Here is a 20,027-nt window from a genome sequence, read left to right as displayed (position 1 = left end):
TTCCAACTCTCTGTTATCAGGCTTTCACAATGGCTGTCTCAGTCACTGATGTCACTTACAGAGTTTCTGCTGCAAGTACAGATTAATGGATAAAGTCTGGTATAGAAAACGAGCAAGTCTATGATTAATTTCCTGAATTAATGCTGCTTTGCTTTATGCACAACAAATACCAGCTGGCTTAAATGACCACTTCCAAATTCTCCAAAGAGGGATGAGTCCCCTCACAATGTAGATCCAGGATGGCCAGTTCCATACAAGCCCATTTGCAGTCCTGGCTTAAAGTGCTCCGGCTCAGCCCTGGGTAGGGTGCTAATAGATGGATTAGTGCCGGCTGTGAAGATACCTAGCAGGGTGTCTGTAATTTAGATTAACTATAAAACTGATCTCTCTCCAGTCCCAAGGTTAGCAAGTCTGTGGGGATACAGCCAGGTTAGCTGACCTGGTTGGGGGGGTGCTGGTTGTTTTGCTTTTGAGCTATGGCAGCCAGTCCTACGTGGCAGAGATGTGACCTCTGGCAATAGCAAGGATTGTGGAAAGGCCTAATCCCAGGTAAGAAGTTAAGGCTGGTCTAGTATGAACTGGTAAAATAGTGAAAGTTTAGGTAAATTTCATTCCCTTCTCTCTAGCAACTTTCAAGAAGCTTTAGGTCTAATTCTGCTTTCCTAAGCACAGAGTTCCTTTCAGCTCAATTAAGCCAGTCTACAGTAGAAATGTGGGAATGAGTTCTTCATATGGCAACCTATGTATGGTGGACAAACGTCCTTTGTTTTTATTTTAATAATGAATTTTCAAGGCATCTATGCTAAATTATTTTGTTCTGACTATAGTGGTTAGTACTCAATTTCATTGCTGTCTGTAGGAAGGTGCATTATTATGTGTTTAATAGTCACTTAAGACTCACTTAGGTTTTATTACAGCATGCTTTTTAATAGTGCACAGCTTATTTCTGGAGAGGTTCTGTTTCTCTCTTTGTGCTTAACTGATGTTTAAAAAAAAGGTGAAATTTTAAAGATGTTGGTAGTATCTCTGAATATTTGTGTTGGAAGGGATTTCAGGAAGTCATTTAGTCCCATTCCTCTGCTCCAAGCAGCGCGAATGTCGACACTAGAGCAGGATGCTCGTGGCCTTTTGCAGTCATGTTCTTGGTGTCTGAGACTTGAGGCTTCACAGCCTGTTCAGTGCCTCTCAGTAGGAGCCAGAGTGAAATGTACTCAGTGCAGGCTCTCTGTTTGGCTCCCAGGCAGCCTTGGAAAAAGCTTGCTAGAGATCCTAGTGCCGTGACCAGTGATTATCGATCTGCCAGTCTGTTTCTGAAAACCTTTTTTGGCTTGCTTGGCTTTCCGGTATTGAACTTGTGCTTTAAGGCAGAGGAAAGTAAATGTTCAGTATGGCTCCATAGGGAGAAAGAACAGCGTGGGATATGATTTACTAAAGGTCAGGAGAGGGCGATATGGGAAGATATTTTGGCAGCCAAATCCAGTCATGAACTTGCTTGCTGTTCGCTTGATCTAGCTGCTTCTGCTCCTACTTCATCATCACCCTTTCTGTCACTAATATAGTGTCTTCTTCTCCGAATAGTTTGATACACATTAGTCCCTCTGGCCTGGAGGGGGGGAAATCCTGTTTTTAAAGAATATCAAAGCATATACAACTCATATCTTCTTCTCATATTTTTTTACTTCAGAACTACCCATTGACTTTCCAGACTCAGAGAAAATGTAGGTTATCCTGCCCAGTGGGTTTCTTTGGTTCTGCCCAGCTGTAGATGTATGCAATTAGAAGAGAATGCAGATAAATGAGATCATATGAGACGGCTGGGAGAAAAGTTCCCTTCACTGAGCACAGTTCTGTGATTAACTATGACCCTGAGAATCTCTCCTACACTGTGGTTAGAAGGAAACAATGAAATACTCCAAGTCATAGGAATAAGTGTTATGAGGAGAACAGCCACTGTGGTGCAGCTACAAACCTGCACAGGGGGAGGACTAGCCTGGGTAATTTAAAAGTTGTTTTAACCCTCAGGCTAGATTCTAATTTTGGTTATGCTGGGGTAAATTAGGCATAACTTTACTGACATCAAAGGCTCTGGTCAAGATGATCTAGTTTCATGCTCTTGAAGCTGAGGTCAAAACCACCAACTTTTCTAGGCAAGTTCTGCCCAAAATGAATGGGTGGAGCAAGGTCAAGCCTACGATTTTATTCTTTCCAGTGGGCACTTGCACAACTCAGTATTCACAGCTGACTTTGTCTTTTAAAGGGCCATTTTTTTGGCATCTGAACTGGCAATTGTCTGGCCACAACTATTCAACTGCCCTGTTCTGATGGGACGGGTTAGGGGTAGGCAAGCTTGCAAAATAAAGATGCAAAGAGGTATGAAGTGATTTTTATGATACTGTAAGAAAGCTATATTGGGTTCCAGGGGTCGAGGTTCAAGCTGTTATAAAAATGGAGCCTGTTTTTGGCCCGTACCAGTTTTCTTCTTGCACTTAAAGTTAGTGAGCCATATGCACAGCAGAGATTAAAGTCTAAAAGTAAATGCCTGTGAACTTATTTTGAATAATCTCTAGCATTTTTCTTTATGATAAAACATAGGCATCAGGCAACTGCTGAGATACAGACCCAACTTCAGGTGGTTGTACTTAGCTACATGTCATTCTTAAGTTGGAAGCTTATATGTGCACCAAGGATGCCTTTTCTCAAATTAACATTCACTGTTTTAACTTCCAGTATTTCTGTTCATAATTGTATTGCATTTTGTAGCCAGAAGAGAAGAACTAAGTGTCTTGCCTCAAGGCAAAACCAGTATCAGTGTAAGCAGCAACTTTCTATCTACGTGCACTTTAATCATTCTGTACCACCCATCTTTCTTGGGTCTCTCAAAGTCTGCCTGACTGCTGTGAGGAACTGTGCTAAAACTTTCAGAGGTCTCCTCATAGGAGTAATGCCCTCTGACAGGTCTTATGAGTGATTTCATATTGCTTTAGAATCAGGGAATTGCTTTAGCAACATGCTACATAAGACATATCTAATAGAGATCTAGCTGCTGGCGTTGCTGTTTCTGCGTCTTAGAGCTTTTTTGACTTTAGGAAAAAGAATTATTATTTTCAGTCATGTTCACAAACCAATGAAAGCTAAAGTTGCTGGTGTGGGTGTTTACTGCATTCACATGCAATGTTATGGTAAGGGACTGATCTGAAAAGAGTGAGTAAATTGAAAAAATACCCTCCTGAAACTATTTACACCCCATGACTAAAGGTCGAACATATTAAATATTCTTAGCCACTAGGTGGCAATGAGATGTGGCATTGTAGCTGGAGACATGTGAGGACCATCCACAGTAATACTGGGAATTGGATGTGAGAAGCCATGTTCCTATTAAGTGACCAGCACCATGCATTGAGGCTTCTGATAGATCTCAGCTTACTGACAGTGACTGCAGTTTCATTTAAGACCCAGTTGGTATGAATCAGTTTTCATTCCCTTGATTGTTTTTTGTCAGTTGCCACTTAGCAATGTCATCTGTAGTATGTTTTAACATTCTCTGTGTCCTTTGGCAAGCAACCATGTTCTGTTATTTCAGCTGTGAGCCTGATAATCTATTGAAGTGATGATGGCCTTTTTTAAGAAAATGCCAGTTATCTTGTGCAGTTATGCTGAGCTTGAAATCTGCTCAAGTCGGTGTATACTGTTTCCAGCAATAAGAAATAAGAGCATGTGGGGTACTCTGCTTACCTAGCAAAGAGCTGGCGAGAATTTGAGAATGAGTTCTGAGAGAAATATTTTCTCCTGGCCTATCCTGTGGTTGCAACTTTTACAAAGAAAAGGGGTAAAAACATTCTACCAGGGTTTTTTCCTATTGAGGCAAGAAGATAACCCTCAAGAACACCAGCAGCGCTCAGCAGCAATTGTCCCAAGTTGCAGTAAGGTAGGCATTAGGAAATCTTCATTTTAATGGATGGTCTGGGAACCCTTTATCTGTTTGTAGTAAGGCATTGCTCTGTAGGCATCACACTTAAACTGAAGCAGTTTCATTAGTAGTAGAATACTACTTCAACAGCAATAAGGGCTTCATAGGCATTTCCTTAATATGTAAGAAGAAATTGCTTCTGAAGCAGCCCCAGGTTGTGTTCTTCACTTCATTCACCATTTTTCGTTCCTAATGGGGCAATCTGAGTCAAGAGAATTGACAAATGCTCTGCATGAGATATGGTGTTCAGTAGTATGCGCTGCAAATGCTTGTTACAAAAATTATACTAAAAAGGAAGTTGCTGTAGCAAAGTCAAACACTATAGACATAAAGCAGCAGTGTTGTAGATGTTCATGCAAATTTAATTTCTTCCATGTCCATTATGGTATCAGTCTTTAGTTACATGATCAGTCCTATAGTTTTCTCCCATTTTCTGGTTATTTCTTTGTGCAGGAAACAAAAGTGTATTCAGCTAATGCTCTGACTAAAACACTTTGAGATGATGACTCTTTTATGACCATAATTTCTTGTATGCTCAGGTTCAATTCCAATCATCATTTTGTATGTACATACAATAAAATATACTTTCCTCGGTAAAGTGATGTGATCTTAACAGGTAAAGATGAGAAAACACCATACAAAGTTCAAAAAAGGCAGGGAGTTAGAAGCCAGAAAAAGGACATGGTAACAGTGAAAAGACTGAATTTCACATAATAAGAAGCAGTCTCAGCATGCACACTGTCTAGCCAAGGTAAACTACACAAGAAGTTACTGTGTAAACAGAGAATCATAAAGTATATGATCATTTAATCTTGAGGTGGCATCAGTGCAGTTCTGTTGTAATTACCTTTATTATAGATAGGAGAGCCTGATGTGGTTCCAGTTCCTGAAGAGGTATGGTAACTTCTAATTGTTGGAAAATAAAGACAATTCTACAGTTTCACATGCATGCTTAAAATTCATCTGTCGGAGGTATTTCTATTTAGCTATGGTTTGGAAGGTGTTTAAGGAGGACAGCAGTTTAATAGAGCACCTGGATCTCATTGAAGACCTGTTTTTTGGGTTTGTGTTTCTTAATTTATTACTACACTTTCCAGCTGGGCTGATAGAGGCACAAAGAGGACAAGACATTGCTCAAAGGCACAAAGCAAATCTGTATCTCAGCTTCAATTTGAAAGTTTTCTTTGCCTTTTGCTTTAAGCATTTAAATGTAAGAGCTTCCAATACTACTTGATAGTATTTTGGCTTGTCACTTGAAGTTTAACTTGTAAAATGTAATAACATTCCTCATTTTGGAAACAATTTTTTAAAAGATGTTATAGAAGGCTTTGTTTTTTCAGCTTTGTTTTGGTCCACTGATGCTGTTTTGTAGAAATAGCTGTTACCCATTTTCTTATTCAAGAGCATGGGGCGGGGGGGGGGGGGGTCTGATTTGATAAGACTCCTGGTTGTCTGCAGCACTGCTTACGTGTGTCTAGCATGTCAGCACATGCTGGTGCCCCACTTCATTACAGATGTCCTTGTGCTAGAAATAAAAAAATAAAAAACCACACCTGGAGCTACACTGTAAAATGTGCTGTATGTTAAAGGTAATCAATACTTGATTCTTAATAAGGATAGAGAAATAGTGGAACATCCCAGCTATTGACTGTATCGTGTTGTTTATCCTAGTTATGAGTCTTCCTGCTGGCTGTTCATCCTCTTAGTATCCATTTTCCAATTATTTCTGCCTGAAACTTTTGCTTTCAAAACAAAGCAAAGAGCTGCAGTCACATCCATGTTCTGATTGTTGCCTGCTGTATTCCTCCCTCACAGGACCATTTACATTTTTAACGAGTTTGTTGTCCTCCTAGTCTGTTAAACTATGCCAAAATGCAGAATGTGATTGAGAAATAATGTATTAGTCCTCTTGTAAGGAAACAAGGAGATCCAAAAGGAAATTCCACTTGTAAGCCTTTTTGATTCTATTAAGGCAAACTATATTTTTCGTTGTCTACTTGAAGGGGAAAACCCAACCCTTTAGTTGAAGATATATGTAATCTTGGCCATGCTGGCTGTTTACCACTTAGGTAAGTTAATGCCATTTCTGACATCTGTAGATCATATCCTTTGGACTACTGTGTAACTCAGTCAAATCATTTCAATGGGCGTGAAGTGGGAAGACAAATTTATCCTAGGGTTTAATCTGAATGCAACACATAGTTTTACAAGAGATATGAAGAGGGCTCTTGAGACGGTAAATAGATATACATCAAGAAGCAGCCATTTGGGTCTCAGATCTTTAGATTTATATTCATGCTCACAGATCTAATTACTACTAGTGAACTAGAAAGATCCATATTGGCTCAACTCTTCTTTAATGTGCTGCTGATCACAGCCATATAAGCCAGTAAGTGAAAAAACAGAAAGAGCTTGGCAAACTTCAAACACTGTTTGGTCCAACTTCTTTTTTTTTTGTTCATGATCCATGCAGAAGAAGGCATGGGCAATTCCAATTTACTTTTTATCACATTAATGAGATCCGACCATCTCTCTGACTTTTGTGGAACAAGAGATTTCCTAATGCAAATTACAGCAGCCACATAGATGTTTTATCAGAGGAGCTGTTCTTCTAGCTGGGATCATTGGACTACTTTCTGCTTCTTTTCCTCCTGCCTTACCTTTGAACTGCTGCTGTGCTCAAGTGGTGTGGAGGTAGAACCACAAACCTGCAGGAGCACAAAGGAGCCTTATGAGGGCTGTGGATTTTATCCACAGGGTTGGTGACAAACCCTGAAAGATAGATAGTACCTTATTGCAACAGTGGTACATAACCTGTGGTTCTCCTATGCGCAGCTGCAAATGTGATGGTTCCTCCTCAAATTCCTGTGTTTATTCAGAAGCGTATATATTACTGCAGCTCTGAAAGCATCACAATATAATCCCTTTTGCCTGTATATCTTTGCTTTGTTGACTAAAATTCTCACGCCCTAACCAAAGATTCACATGTTTCTCACTCACCTGGCAATACTTAAAGCATTGTCAGGATTTGAAACTCTCCGAGTCATTGGACAACCATCATTAAATGCACAAGTTCTTGCTTTGGAGAACTCCTTGAACACTGTTGGGATGGATGTCAGCAATTCTACCTGTATCAGCCAAAAAAGCAGTAGACAAATACAAAGATCAGAGCATGCTAACTAGTGTTGGAAAACAGTAGGCTTGGCAGATGAGAGCATGCAGAGCATAGTGCTTTAGCAAGTGGTGGAATTTGTTGCTTTATTCCAGTTTCCTGTGTTTTGAAGGCTTTTGTGAAGCTGTGATGGCACTGGAGACAGTAGTGATGGGGAGCTAGAAAGAAACATAGTTTACATGCAGTCCCCAATCTCAGAAAACTTTGAAACGTGAATAATTTTCTTCTGGGAAAACTTTTAGTGCCAATTATGTTCCAACAGAATTTCTGAGGCAGCCTGGCCATCCAATTTCTCTCTTTTAAAGCTTATAAAATAGCAAACTGATAGCATGCATCCATCCTTTTGACCCTGTAGAGCATAAGGCAATTAAAAAGTCATTGGGCTGCCCCTGGAAGCTGGGTTATGGATTCTAGCCAAAAGTATGGAAGCTGTAATTGGTGTGAAAGATTTTTCTTCTCTTAATCATGCCTTCATATTTGGTCTTTCCAGTCTTCCCAAAGAACAAGTCATTAGCCACTCCTTTGGAAGAAGAAAGGCTTGAGGCAGCATAGCTTGAGATTTGTTTGACCTTTCAGCTCTGCTTTCCTTTGAAACCAGGATTACTTCTGCTGTATGCAATTTGGATTGCACAGGGATTCCAAACATCTGAGTGAGTGAGACAAATTACAATTTTAAGGTCAGATTTTTCAAAGGAGCCTGGCTCCAGCGACTGAGACAAGGAATGAGACTTCTGGGGAAGCCCTGTATACTGGCTGATATGTTTTTTCAGAAAGTTTGACAAGTGTTATCAGAGTAGTTGCTGAAGCTACTTGCATGAAAATCTAAGGGGCTTGAATGGGAGGTGAAACTTTGAAAATTCTAGCTGCTAAGGACAGGTCTTACCCTGTGTTGCATGGGGAAGGCCTGCTCACATCAGGAAATATTCAAGCAAAAATTCATTATGTAAAAGGAAAGAGTTAAATGATCAAAAAAACTCAAGAAATGGGTTATAGTTATCTGCTTCAACTGTCCAACAGAAAGCACACTGCTTCCCCCAGGCCCCAAAAGGGTTTGCAAGACTGACCTTTGAGAGAAGCTGACCCAGTATGTCTAGAAACAAAAGAATCCTGAAGGAGTTGCCTTTGCCAGAAGAGTGGCTGCAGAGATGTTCCTCTTAAATGAAATGGCACCATACCAGAGAAATTCAATAAAATAGAAACACTACTAACCATACTATAGAATGGTTAACATTTTGAATATTCAACCCATTTGTAACCTATAATTAGCATAGCTAATCCATATTTTATATAAGCACATTGCAATAATTACTATGTATTTGTTTAATGGTGGAAATAAACTCAACTGTTGTGCTTCTTGTTGAAGACTTAGGGCCATTTATGGTATGCTCACAACTCCCTTTGCCCTCAGTAACATCTCCTGTAGGAATGAAAATCTGTGCCTCAAATCGCTATAGACTATTATGGAAAATATGCCAAACCCTACACTATGCAGTTCTGCATGCCGTTGTTTCAAAATATCCTAGAGACCAGATGCGCATCAAGAACAAAATGCTGCAACTTAAGGCCAACAATACCAATTCGATAGGCATATAATGTCATCTAGTGTATGGAAACAAAAGTCAGGACAGCTGATTTATTCACCAGAAAATATTGAATTTTGTTAATATCTTTTAGTGATTGGTTGTTTTACTGATGGTGGGATTTGTTTAATAATATCCAAATGTAAATACCGTTTGTACAATGTAGCTCTAGGTTACTGTGATTCCCCTCCCTCCCTCCCCGCCCTGGTCAGGGGGAGTTTGGGTTTGATCTTGAGTAACTGGGACAGAAGTACCAAAGTACAGTAAATCCAACATAATACTTTCTTACCCCAAAATACACATTCCAAAACACTGGAAGAACACAGCATTTTTTCTGAATTATTTAATCAAGAAAACAGACGAAAAATAGCTTTTCATGTGGCAACAAAAATATAGTTCAGGAGGCTCATAAGTGATTAAATGAATGTACTGTGTGTACATCTTAATATGCGATATACATATAGTTCCATCTTGCTTCTGTATTAGTGCATGGAGTCAGAGGAGAAGAGATCTCTAAAGGCAAAGCAGGAGTTACGCTAGTAGCCCAGAAACCGAGGGGAAGATAGCCTGAAAAGTAACTTTACTTGGATTTTCTTTCTCCTTTGCATACAAGGTTATCGGATGTTGGAATCTTATATGCATACATGTAATATTTGTCTTTCAAGCACAATTAATCTTCTGAGGAAGAGGTTTAACATGCAGTTGAAGGCTTAAAGAGCTACTTGGAACTTAGGGATCCAGCTCCATGGTGTATACTCTGTCCTGAAGCCAGGATAACTTTTTTCCTATGTGTAGGTAAGGAGAGTGAGGCTTGAGCAGAGCTGGTTGTTAGGGGGATGTAGCAGCTCTCGGTGTAGAGCAGGCAAGTGACACTGCCTGTTTGTCCCTCCTGGAGCTGCCAGACTGTGCTGATGTAATTTGCTCTGAATATGCTGCTCTTCTCTACTTTCTAATCAATTTGAAGGGATCACAAGCAATGCCAGGCATCTGTGTAACTGTTAGGGTGCATAACTTCTATTGAATTACCTGTTTTCAGCTTGCATTATCACGTTTTTTCTTTCAGAGGCATGTATAAGAGAACATGCCTCTGCCTAGGGAATTTAAACATGTTGTATAAAGCCTATGACTAGTGCCAATTATAAGTGCAAAGAATAGCCTTTTTTATTTGGGTTTTCCTTTGATGTGTATCTAGAGGAAGCACGCAAACCACACTTCTGGTTTATCTGACCTCTCTGCGGTAAGTTTCAATCAGATTTAGTTTTCAATTAACTATAAAGAGTGCAGGATTTTAAAAGCTGTAATTCCAAATTATTCCCAGCACAAACCCCAAACAGCTGCACTTTGTGCTGGGAAATGCCTTGGAGGCTGAAGGAGGGATCCTTCTCTCCAGGCCATGTAGATGTTTTACAGCTGTGAATATGGCCTTGAGGTTAAAGTAACTTCCTTGGAAAGTCCATCTATAGATGGGCTGGCCAAGCAATTTTGTGGTTATGAAGCGTGACCTCGGTCTGTTCTTCCAAATGCCTGCTGCAGGGGGAAGAATGTGATGATCAGAGATCTGCACTTCTTCACCTTCTGAGGCCCTGCTTTTAGCACTCTCTCTGTCACCTCTCTTTGCATATACTTACTGCATTTTGGAGCCCTACTAACACCTATGGACAAGTGTGGCTAACCCCCAAGTGAGTGTGCCTGTGTCTGGGAAGCAGCATGTGCCTGCCTGGGTGTGAGGTGCTGAGTGGTCTTGTTAACTGTGTGGGGAAGCAGAGGAGTCCTGGGCTGACGCAAGTGCCTCGTTTCTGGTAATTCAAGTAGTGTTTGTTTTATGTACCCTAAACTTTCTCAAGCAATTCTGAAAGCCCCAACTCCAATGTCTGTTTTACAATTATCTGACAACTAATTTAATAAAAACTCTGCAATTAACAAGCTGAATTCATGCAGCTCATGTTCTTCAGGGTCTCATCTGAAGCCTTTGCTATTACTAACGGGCAGAACTTTGCAGATGCTGCACTGATCCACTAAGCTCTGCTCTAATGTTTAAAAAAAAAAAATAATTACCCTCACCATGTTTCTGCTTTGCTATTTCTAAACCATGCAAATTCAGGAAGCTGCCTCTTGCACATGATTATAAATTACTGGTTGGGGTAAGGTATCTAACAGGCAGCTAAAATATAATATTAAATGCATTTTCATATTGTATGCATTCTGTTTATGTATTATTCACCAGAGTCTCTGAATTTGGTTCAGAATAATAAACATGAAGGGGACAAGTTCTTTTCTCAGTAACAAGAGCAGATACAGCAGAAGGTATTTGGCCTATAGATCTTCCCTTGAGGAACTTTGCCTGAAAAAGATGTGAAGAAAATATCAATAAAATATCAAGATTTGACCTATTCCTGAATTTGTGAGAAATGCACAGGAGAAACTAAAGGCAGGAATTTAATAAGAGGGAGAAGGAAAGTAGGGTGCAAAGTGTATCCTTAAAAATTAGAATTTTCTAATTTGTAAGAAGAACAGCAGGTTTTATTAGTGGCTTATAAACAACACTGAAACCTGGAAGTGACAATTAACAGCAGCCCACGGCTTGTTAATTCTGTGATAGAAGGTTATAATTCATATGCCATCTGGATGTGGAAATTATGTTGAAAGCAGCTCTTAAAATGAGCTCATCACTTGGTGCTGAATACTCTTCTGCAGGAATGTGTCTCAAAGAACAGCAATAGAAATGGGGGGGCAACAATTTTCAGAGTAAAAAACCGATAAATTCTGTGAGGGGAGGGGGCAACTTTATTTTCATCTTTGACTTATCAATATTATTCTGAATTCAAGAGTTTCAGTTAGATCCAGAAGTCTAGGTGCTCCATGGCAGTAAAGGAGCTGTATTTGGTTAGGAAGAAGGGATAGGAAAGGTGGATAGCGAATGAAAAACTACTAGATATTTTTGACAAACACAAACCACCCAAGCAGATGCTATTTAGTGAGTAAGGAGAGACAAATGAAGTTTGGAGACATAACTGCAAAAGTTCTTCTCCTGGGGGGGAAAAAAAAATTCCTCATCTTGATCTGTCCACTTGTGTGGTTTTTCAGTGGTCTAAAGAGAATGGAGAACCTTGGAAGCCAAACAGGATGGTGTTTCAGTAAACAAGGCATGCTACAATAAAGGTGTGAATTGAGCTGACCAGTGTAATAAGTATTAACTTAAGTATATGTTATTGCATGGCTTGCCTTAGACTTGTGGCCTAAACCGTAGGGAATGTGTGCTTTGAGATGGTGTGCAGTTCTTGTTTCTTCCTGAGTGAGACTAGTGATCTGGTTAGACTGTGCCATGTACCACAGAAAAAAAAGTCCTACCACAGACTTCCCTGCAAAACTTATTCTGAATACCTGGCAGGGAATTGAAAAATGGGAGAAAAAATATAAAAATAAAATATTAAAGATAGCTTGGTCAAATCTATCAGCTGATCTGATGCATAAGAAAAGATGGGGAAACTTGTTTTATTTAGGCTAGCAAAACAGAAGACAGGTAATATGTCATACATATTACATAAAAGAAGATAAATGCTAGTGAGAAGAGATTATTTAAGCTAAGTGATAATGTTGACACACCAACAAGTTCATGGTGACTTAAAGCCATTTTAGATTGCAAAGTAGAAGGGGCTCTTAATTTTTAAAGCAGGGAAAGCCTGGAGCAGGTTGGTGGGGTTTTTTCATTTGACTCAAGGATGGCAAAAAAGCAAGCTACTTCAATGGTGGAGTTTGAGCTCTTTGAGAGATTAGATGATATTGTGCCTGTCATAGCAGAGATCAGGTTTAATGACTCAAGAACTCACCTCTCATCTATGTTTTCTATTCCCAAAAAAGGGAACCAAAAAAGGTTTTGGGGGAGTATATTCCGCTCCAGTCTGTGCATCATCAGAAATAGTAATTAAATTCACAGTAACTGCCACTGTATCATTGCCTAAATCAAAGGGGGTGTGTAGGGGTCTGCCTTTAAAGTTGCCATGCTCTAGAACCCAGCACAGTTTCTAGGCAGTAGGATTAGCAATAAATTGAACAGAGATCCTAAAATAGCCTTCCACAAATTTAGCCCCAGGAATTGTGTCTGAAGTTAATCAGCTTTATTTAGTATTTAATACAGAGAAAATGCATATACAAGTGTCAGCAGTAATTAAACTTTCAAGAGTGATTACGAGTAAAACTGAAATCACATATAAGCTCAGTTTAAACACAGCACACCACTTAAAGAAATATTATGATACATGTCATGGACCTGAAGCAATCTGATGTGGATGTTAATTATTTTTAGCAGTTAAGTTCTGTAATTAAAATCAGACTTTTCTGATAGCCATGGCGCTCTCCACATTCCTTTAAAGTGTTTGACCTTGAATAATATTTGCTGAACTAAATGACCACAACTACAATTGGCACACAACATATTTTGGAGTTGTGGAAAGATGAACTCTTAAAGAGTACACACAACCCGCAGCCTGATCCATGGGCAGTGATTACTGTAAGCCCAGACAACCAATTTTATTTTCATGTGCACTGAAGAGACTCTCTGCTTGCATTTACATTCAGAGATGCTTTTGACACAATAAGTCATCAGTTTTCCTACTCTGACTAGTCATCTTTACAGTGGCGCTTTGCAAAGATGTGCTGTCAGCTGAAATTCATACCATTAGTCCTGTTGTTGATTCAGCTAGTCATTTTGAAGTCTGGGCTATGTCTCCTATCAGTTTCTTCCTTGCGTATTCTTTTCTTTGAATTATTGCTGATCTAGCACTGTATTAAAATAATTCTGTGTACGTAGAGTATATTTTATAGTAATATATGTATTTGCTTATTTTGCGAAAGACCTTCAGGAATAATCTTTAATTTTTATAAATGCTGTACTTCTTAAAATTGTAACTGCCACTGAAAACACTAACTGCCACTGACTTTCCTAACAGACCATTCAATTTGATGAGATTAAGGTACTATAAGATCATTCCCTTAGCATGGGAAAGATGTAAGAGAAACCTTAATCATTTCAGTTTAAGCCCAGTTCAAAATGGGACTCACTACTACACCTGATCCATACTATTGTTGTTTATAGAATCAGAAACTATTAAAATCAGAGCTATGAGGACCTCAAAGTCAATTAAACCATTCTTGAAGATTTAATCATAGCATTTATTTGGGAACACTGACATTATTAGACCTATGAGGATCTCTTGTGAGAATGGCAACTTCAGTCATGCCTAAAACCAAACCTTATAGAAAAATTGTTTACAAATTTAAAACCATGAAGCAAATGGATTTCTTTGGAGCTGGGAAGGCATAATTCTGTTTGGGATTCCATTTTTTAAAAAGGGTCACCTCAGAAACAAGTTTTCCTCTTAAATTTGACAAGAGAATGACAAAAAAGTGTATTAAAAATACTACTCTGTTTAGTATTTTATTCCGCTTTATTTTGTATTATATTCTGTTTTATATGGTACATGATAAAGCACAGTCTGCTCAAAGAAATTCAGTTGCAGAAATCATGGTCTTAAGTGGTAAGGTGAGAATTTCTGATAAATTGAAAATAGCTAACTTGGAAAAATGATATCTGGTACCTTCTCCTGAATGAAAAAGAGCATGTCTCTTTTGACATGCATTCTTGCTATCTGCTGATCTTAGCATTTAAGAATGTTTCAGAATAGGACAGGACTGAATTAAGAGAACTTGGATGGGTAAATTCTCTTGTGGCTCTTTAGGAAGTTATAATCTGCAAAAGAACTTCAGTTGTGAGGAATCTCTTCTACTTAGAAGGCAAAAAGGAAAAACTAAAAGCCCCTATCGCACACAGCTTGCTATCTGATTTCCGCCCCCCCATATGTAGCCAGGTTTCTCTGAGGAAAAAACTTAAATGGTAATTGGTTTTTTCCATAGTGGTGCAAGAATTTTGTGAGCAGATGCTGACTGATTCCGTTCTGTGCAATTGGACTGGTGGCTCCCTGAGTATTTGTTCAGGGCTGCCAAGTTATGAAATGTTTGATGTACAAGCTGAGTGTGAATAAAGGTTTTATTACTTTGAACAAGACATCTCAGCTCAAAATTCCCTTGCTTACATTTGCATGGATATAAATGACCTGTTAGTCAAACGTGGATATAAAAATGTCAGATGGACTAAAACAGATCAAATAATATTTCTTCTTAGTTTTGCCCTTTAAATGTTTTATGGTTAATATCACTGGGCTTCCCTCTTCTCTTAATGTGTGTTTACTGGTTGTTACATGGTCACCTTTTTAAATACAAGATAAACCCACAAATCATCTGGCTGCTTTTATTGTAATTTATATGAACAGAGTTGTTGCCTCTGCTTTCATAGATGGAATAGTTTCTAAATGGGGTGTGTGTAGAACTCCTTTTTACATTTTTCTTTGTATTTTAAAATTATATCTCTGAAACAGCAAGCTTTCCAGGGTCTAATATCTTTCAGATATGCTAGGAGAAGCTTGAATTAATTCTCTTTAGGTCTGTTTCGAGTCTTAAAATACTAATGTTGGCATATTTTTAAACTTCTAGATTATACCTGTACTCTTGCCTGCCTTTCATTTTTGTAAAGGAAGATTTATCATTTAATCTGATAATGATTAAAAAAGAGTGATATGATCAGGTTTTCTAGTTTTCTTATATTCTTTTTCTCTTCTCTCAATGTGTTTTTGTAAGTGAAGACAAATAGGAGAGGCAAATATGAAGAACTGTATGTTTCAGAAAGGAAACCTTTCTGTTTACAGTGAAAGAAAATGAAGTTTCAATGTTTTGTTGAAAATGATAAAATCATTTAATATAAGATCTAGTTACTAATATTTAATCATGATATTACTTAGCATTTCAGAAATAATAACTAATGCTAGAAATTACAAAGTAAATTCAAAGATTATTATTTGCTTTCAAAAGGGAAGCTTCAATCATGCTATTGTGGTGCTGCAGTACAAGTCTGATCTGTTCAAATGTCCTTACATCTGTAGAAGAATTTCAGAAAAAATGCTTCTGGGGGAAAGAGGCACTAGACAATAGTAAAACTATAAATGATGCGCAGATCTACTTAAATTCATGGTGCTAATATCTCATCTAGCTGCCACACCATAGCCAAACGATATTTAAAGAAGAACTCCAGTAACCTCTATGCATAGAAGTAGTTTTGCAGTTACCCAAAGCCTATATATCCTTTTGTCCTCCTCATGTGTGAGAAAACTAATAATGTGAGAACCAATCTGATTGTTGATCTAAAAGGCTTCAAAGAAGTAGTACCCAAGCCTTGCTGGCTCCTAGGTGGTAATGCTGAACAAGTAAAGCGTTACAAGCAGCATTGTATTTTGTTCTTCTTGTCAGCTAAAGTTTCCAAATGCTGTAAAATTCTTCTGTGCTTCTGATCCTTCTCATAATATTGTTGTATGATACTATAACTGTAAAAGAGCTGTCAGCACCCTGTGAGCCAACATCTGGAAACCATTAAAATTCTTCACAGAGCATAGGATGGCACAGGAGCAACTGATGCATCTGGAAAGATGAAAACCTTTCTGTTGTGCCCTGGTAGGGTAAGTGATTGCCAGGTTAAGGCTGGGAATCTCTCAGGATCCTTCAGACAGACTTCTGGTTTATATACAGTGTGATACAGGGCTGCATGTATAATATGACCAGGTACCTAAATGCTCCATGTGAAAAGGATATGGAACATGGCTCTTCTGGTTTGGTTTTGTTACAATCAGTGAGTGGCAGTCCAGTCTGTAAAAAGTGACAGCCACTTCTATGTGGATAAATTTCACATCTGAAACCAAGTATTTTGAATCTAATTGCATGTCTTGCATTTGATTTGTACACATGCACAATGGCTCGTTGGCACACTGCATGAATCATAGGTAGGACATCTTGTCACGTGACATGAATTGTACAGTAGTATTTTTTCCATGCTGATGTGATTCATCTATTCAAACTTAAGGAGCTCACTTAGCAGGGCAACATAATTTTTCATCTTTCCTTTCTTCTCTTGTACTGGTAGCTTAAATTCATTATTCAGTTCCAGTTCAAAACCAAATATTTTAAATGCACATCTTGCAAGATGATTTATGCAAGGCCATTTGTGTCTGGTTATTATATATTTTCCACCGAAATTAGGAAAGCTCATTTTAAAACTCAAGATGAACTGTAGCTTTTCATTGCTACTTTTTCTGGACTCGTACTTTGTTTTATTAATATCATAACTGGCAACCCTCATCAAGCTCCCTTGATTCTCATGATTCTACTAAGAGGCTGAAAGTACATGTTCTAAGAAGACAGAATTTATTGCTGTTAGAGAAACTGTTTTTAGGCAGATGTTCTGTTTAGTTTGGTACCAGTAAAGTGATTCATAAGCTTAAAAAATGGTTCCTGAAACTTTACTTAGATCATCCCTATGAAAATGCAACAGGTGAACTAAAAAAGGACAGAAACAGGAATAGCAGATAATAAATAATATTGTTAGGTGGCTTTCTGAGAGTCTCAGATAGTTGTTACTATGTCTGGAGTCTGTGCTGAGTAAGGAGAAAGACTGTACATAAAGCAGTGGCGTGAGAGATTTGAAAAGAAAGATGTTCAGTGTTATGTATGTGCATATATGTATATATATGTACATCCCTATATGTATCTAATAGGGTTAATGGATCAAGTCTTGCAGAGAGCTGCATGTAGGCAGAACCTTATGCTGAAGTTGGTACTTGGGCTGGACGAAACCAATTCCAGGGCCCAAATAAGTACCTTTAAGAACTATGTTTTACATCCCTCTTATGGTGATGCCATGGCCACACAAAAATAAAATCTTCTGGAAATTATGAGATACCTTTATTAAAAATGCTTCTTATTTTTAGTCTGAAACACTTGCAGGTGTATATATCATCCCTGGTTGTAGAGGGAAGAACAAATTACACCAGAACTTTGCTGAATATATCTGAAATCTTTCATTCTCTTTTGCCTTAGAAGCCTGTTCTAGTTTATCCAAGCCTCAGGTACAGAAATGAACGTCATGCTAGATGTCTGCAGAAATCTTGTGTTTTACTGCTTAAGACAGTCTCCTTAACTGTGTAGAATGGATGTAACTCCAATGGTGCCATTTAACTTTTTACTGAAACATTAGCATGTGTCCTCTGCTTAACACCACTTTTGGACTGTGCCCATACACTTATTTAGGTTCCAGCTCTGTCCCCTGGACTAAAAGACTTTGCTCTGGTTCATCCATCTTCGCTCCAGTGAAGGATGAGGTTAAGAGCAATTTGTTGGTGTTGGCATGTAATAGTGCTTCTTGGGCTTTCTTTCACCTTTCCTTTCAAGGAGAAAATGCTGAGGCTTTTGGTTATAGGGCCATGATCTAAACATAAGCGTGTAGTTTTATGTTAAAAGATGAAATAATTTGATGGCTAAGAGACAGGATTGGATTGTAAAGAAAAGAGGTAATGAAATAGTAAAAGTTCAGGGGAAAGGCAGCATGCAAGCGAAGCTTGGGGAGACTGAAGTGATCCACTAGCAAAGCAGATGGACAGAAAACTAAATGAGAACTGACTGGGCTGCAGTAAGTATGAGGGAAGTCTGAAATTGCAAAGGCAAATCCCAAATCGCCACAGACAGAGCCAGACTGTTGCTGACCCTTAGTAGCATTTCCTACCAAAGAAAAAAATATACTTCTGAGAAATTCAAGAACAGTGTCACTCATTATAATGGTCACTAACACTTTTCCATAAAAATGGAACAACAAACATAGAATAAATAAATTTTTATTTAGGCTCTACTTGATCTCAAAGTAGAGACTTGTAAACCATTTATTTAGTGCTGGTGCCATACAGCCATTTTTAAGTTATAGGCAATGATGCCAGCTCTCAAACTGGCCTCTGAAATTGTCTAGATGAGCTGCAGGCTACATGTCTTCACGTGAGCAATTGCTGTTTGGCAGTAGCGGCTTGGATAGAGACTCTTAGTGGAGCCATTGGCCTCGCAGGGGGAAGAGCCTTCCCCTGAGCTCTGCTGTGGGTACTGGTAACGCCCAGCCTTGGCTTAGAGGGTAGGGCCATGGCAGCGAGGCATAGATGTGCTGCCTTGGCCTGGTGAGCAAAGCTGGAGTGCACAACTTGTGTGTTTGGGTGCAAGTAGGCAGCGTGTGGAAGAAGAGGGACTAGGGAGAGACTGTGCTGCAGGAGCAATTGAAGCGACTACTGCTTGCAGTGTCTGGGACTGCTGTTCCTGGTATTCATGGCAGTACCTACCACTGCTACCTCAACTAATTCTGGTGAAAAGTTTCTAGGATGCATAAGTGGGCGTTAGTTCCTTTGATATTCCCCGCTCTTTGTATTTCTCTATGCAACTAACACCAGACATAGCAATGGGAGTGTGACTTTGTGATGCAGCATGATGTCTAGGCAGTAAGTGGCACTAGGCTGTAAGTATGTGCTGTCCTGTGTGCATCTTGCACCTGTGCGTGAAGAAAGGGCAAAGACTTGGTGGTGTTCTTGCTGTGTCTGCCCCCTATCTCTAATGGTTCACACAAGCAAACTAAGTTTGGGACTACTCAACACTGGGTTTATTCCTCTGAAATATGACAACAAAAAATGATTTTTTTTTCTTACCTGACAGAGCTGCCTACTTACAGATATATCATCACATCTGTTTAGTGACAAACATAAACACTGGTTTTTGGTCTACTAGCCCTGCAAAGCAAGGAAACAAGGAGATAAATTGTATTTTCACTGAATTCCAACCAACTACATCTACCTGAGGCATTACAAGTCTACGTGCCACTGAATTCTTATTACTGATGACAGTGTATCAATCAGAAGGGAGCAAGCTTGATTTTCAGAGTTCAGGCTAGAATCTTGCTGGGCTGAAACCAAGAAATACCTTTCAAGTTGTAATTTAAATATATCTGACAAACACATAAGGCAGCCCTAAAGCACCAAATGTACATACTTATTTTGGAGAATAAGATCACACTTTAAGACACTGAGGTTAATATTGCCATCCAAATTAAGAGGCCAGGTTTGCTTAAGCAACTGGGATTTTGGTGATCTGAGGACACAGGCATACTCCATACTATAAAGGAAGGCAGGAAATCTTCATGGTCCCTTGTCAGTCAGGAATAAATTTGTCTCATTTCGAATCTGGGGATAAGTTTGACCCTATGCTTTTGAGAGAGATACCAGTGAAGCACCTGCCCAAGAAGCTGGTGTGTGGTACCTTGAAGTGCAAGCCTATGCAAATGATCCATGTCTAGCTACTGCTTAGAAGAGAGGAGACCAGATCATTACAATAGAAATGACTAATT

Source organism: Gymnogyps californianus, chromosome 4 (assembly GCF_018139145.2).
Source record: "Gymnogyps californianus isolate 813 chromosome 4, ASM1813914v2, whole genome shotgun sequence".
NCBI classification, from domain to species: Eukaryota; Metazoa; Chordata; class Aves; order Accipitriformes; family Cathartidae; genus Gymnogyps; species Gymnogyps californianus.
The sequence above is the reverse complement of the archived record's forward strand: the minus strand, read 5'-3'. Positions refer to the sequence as shown.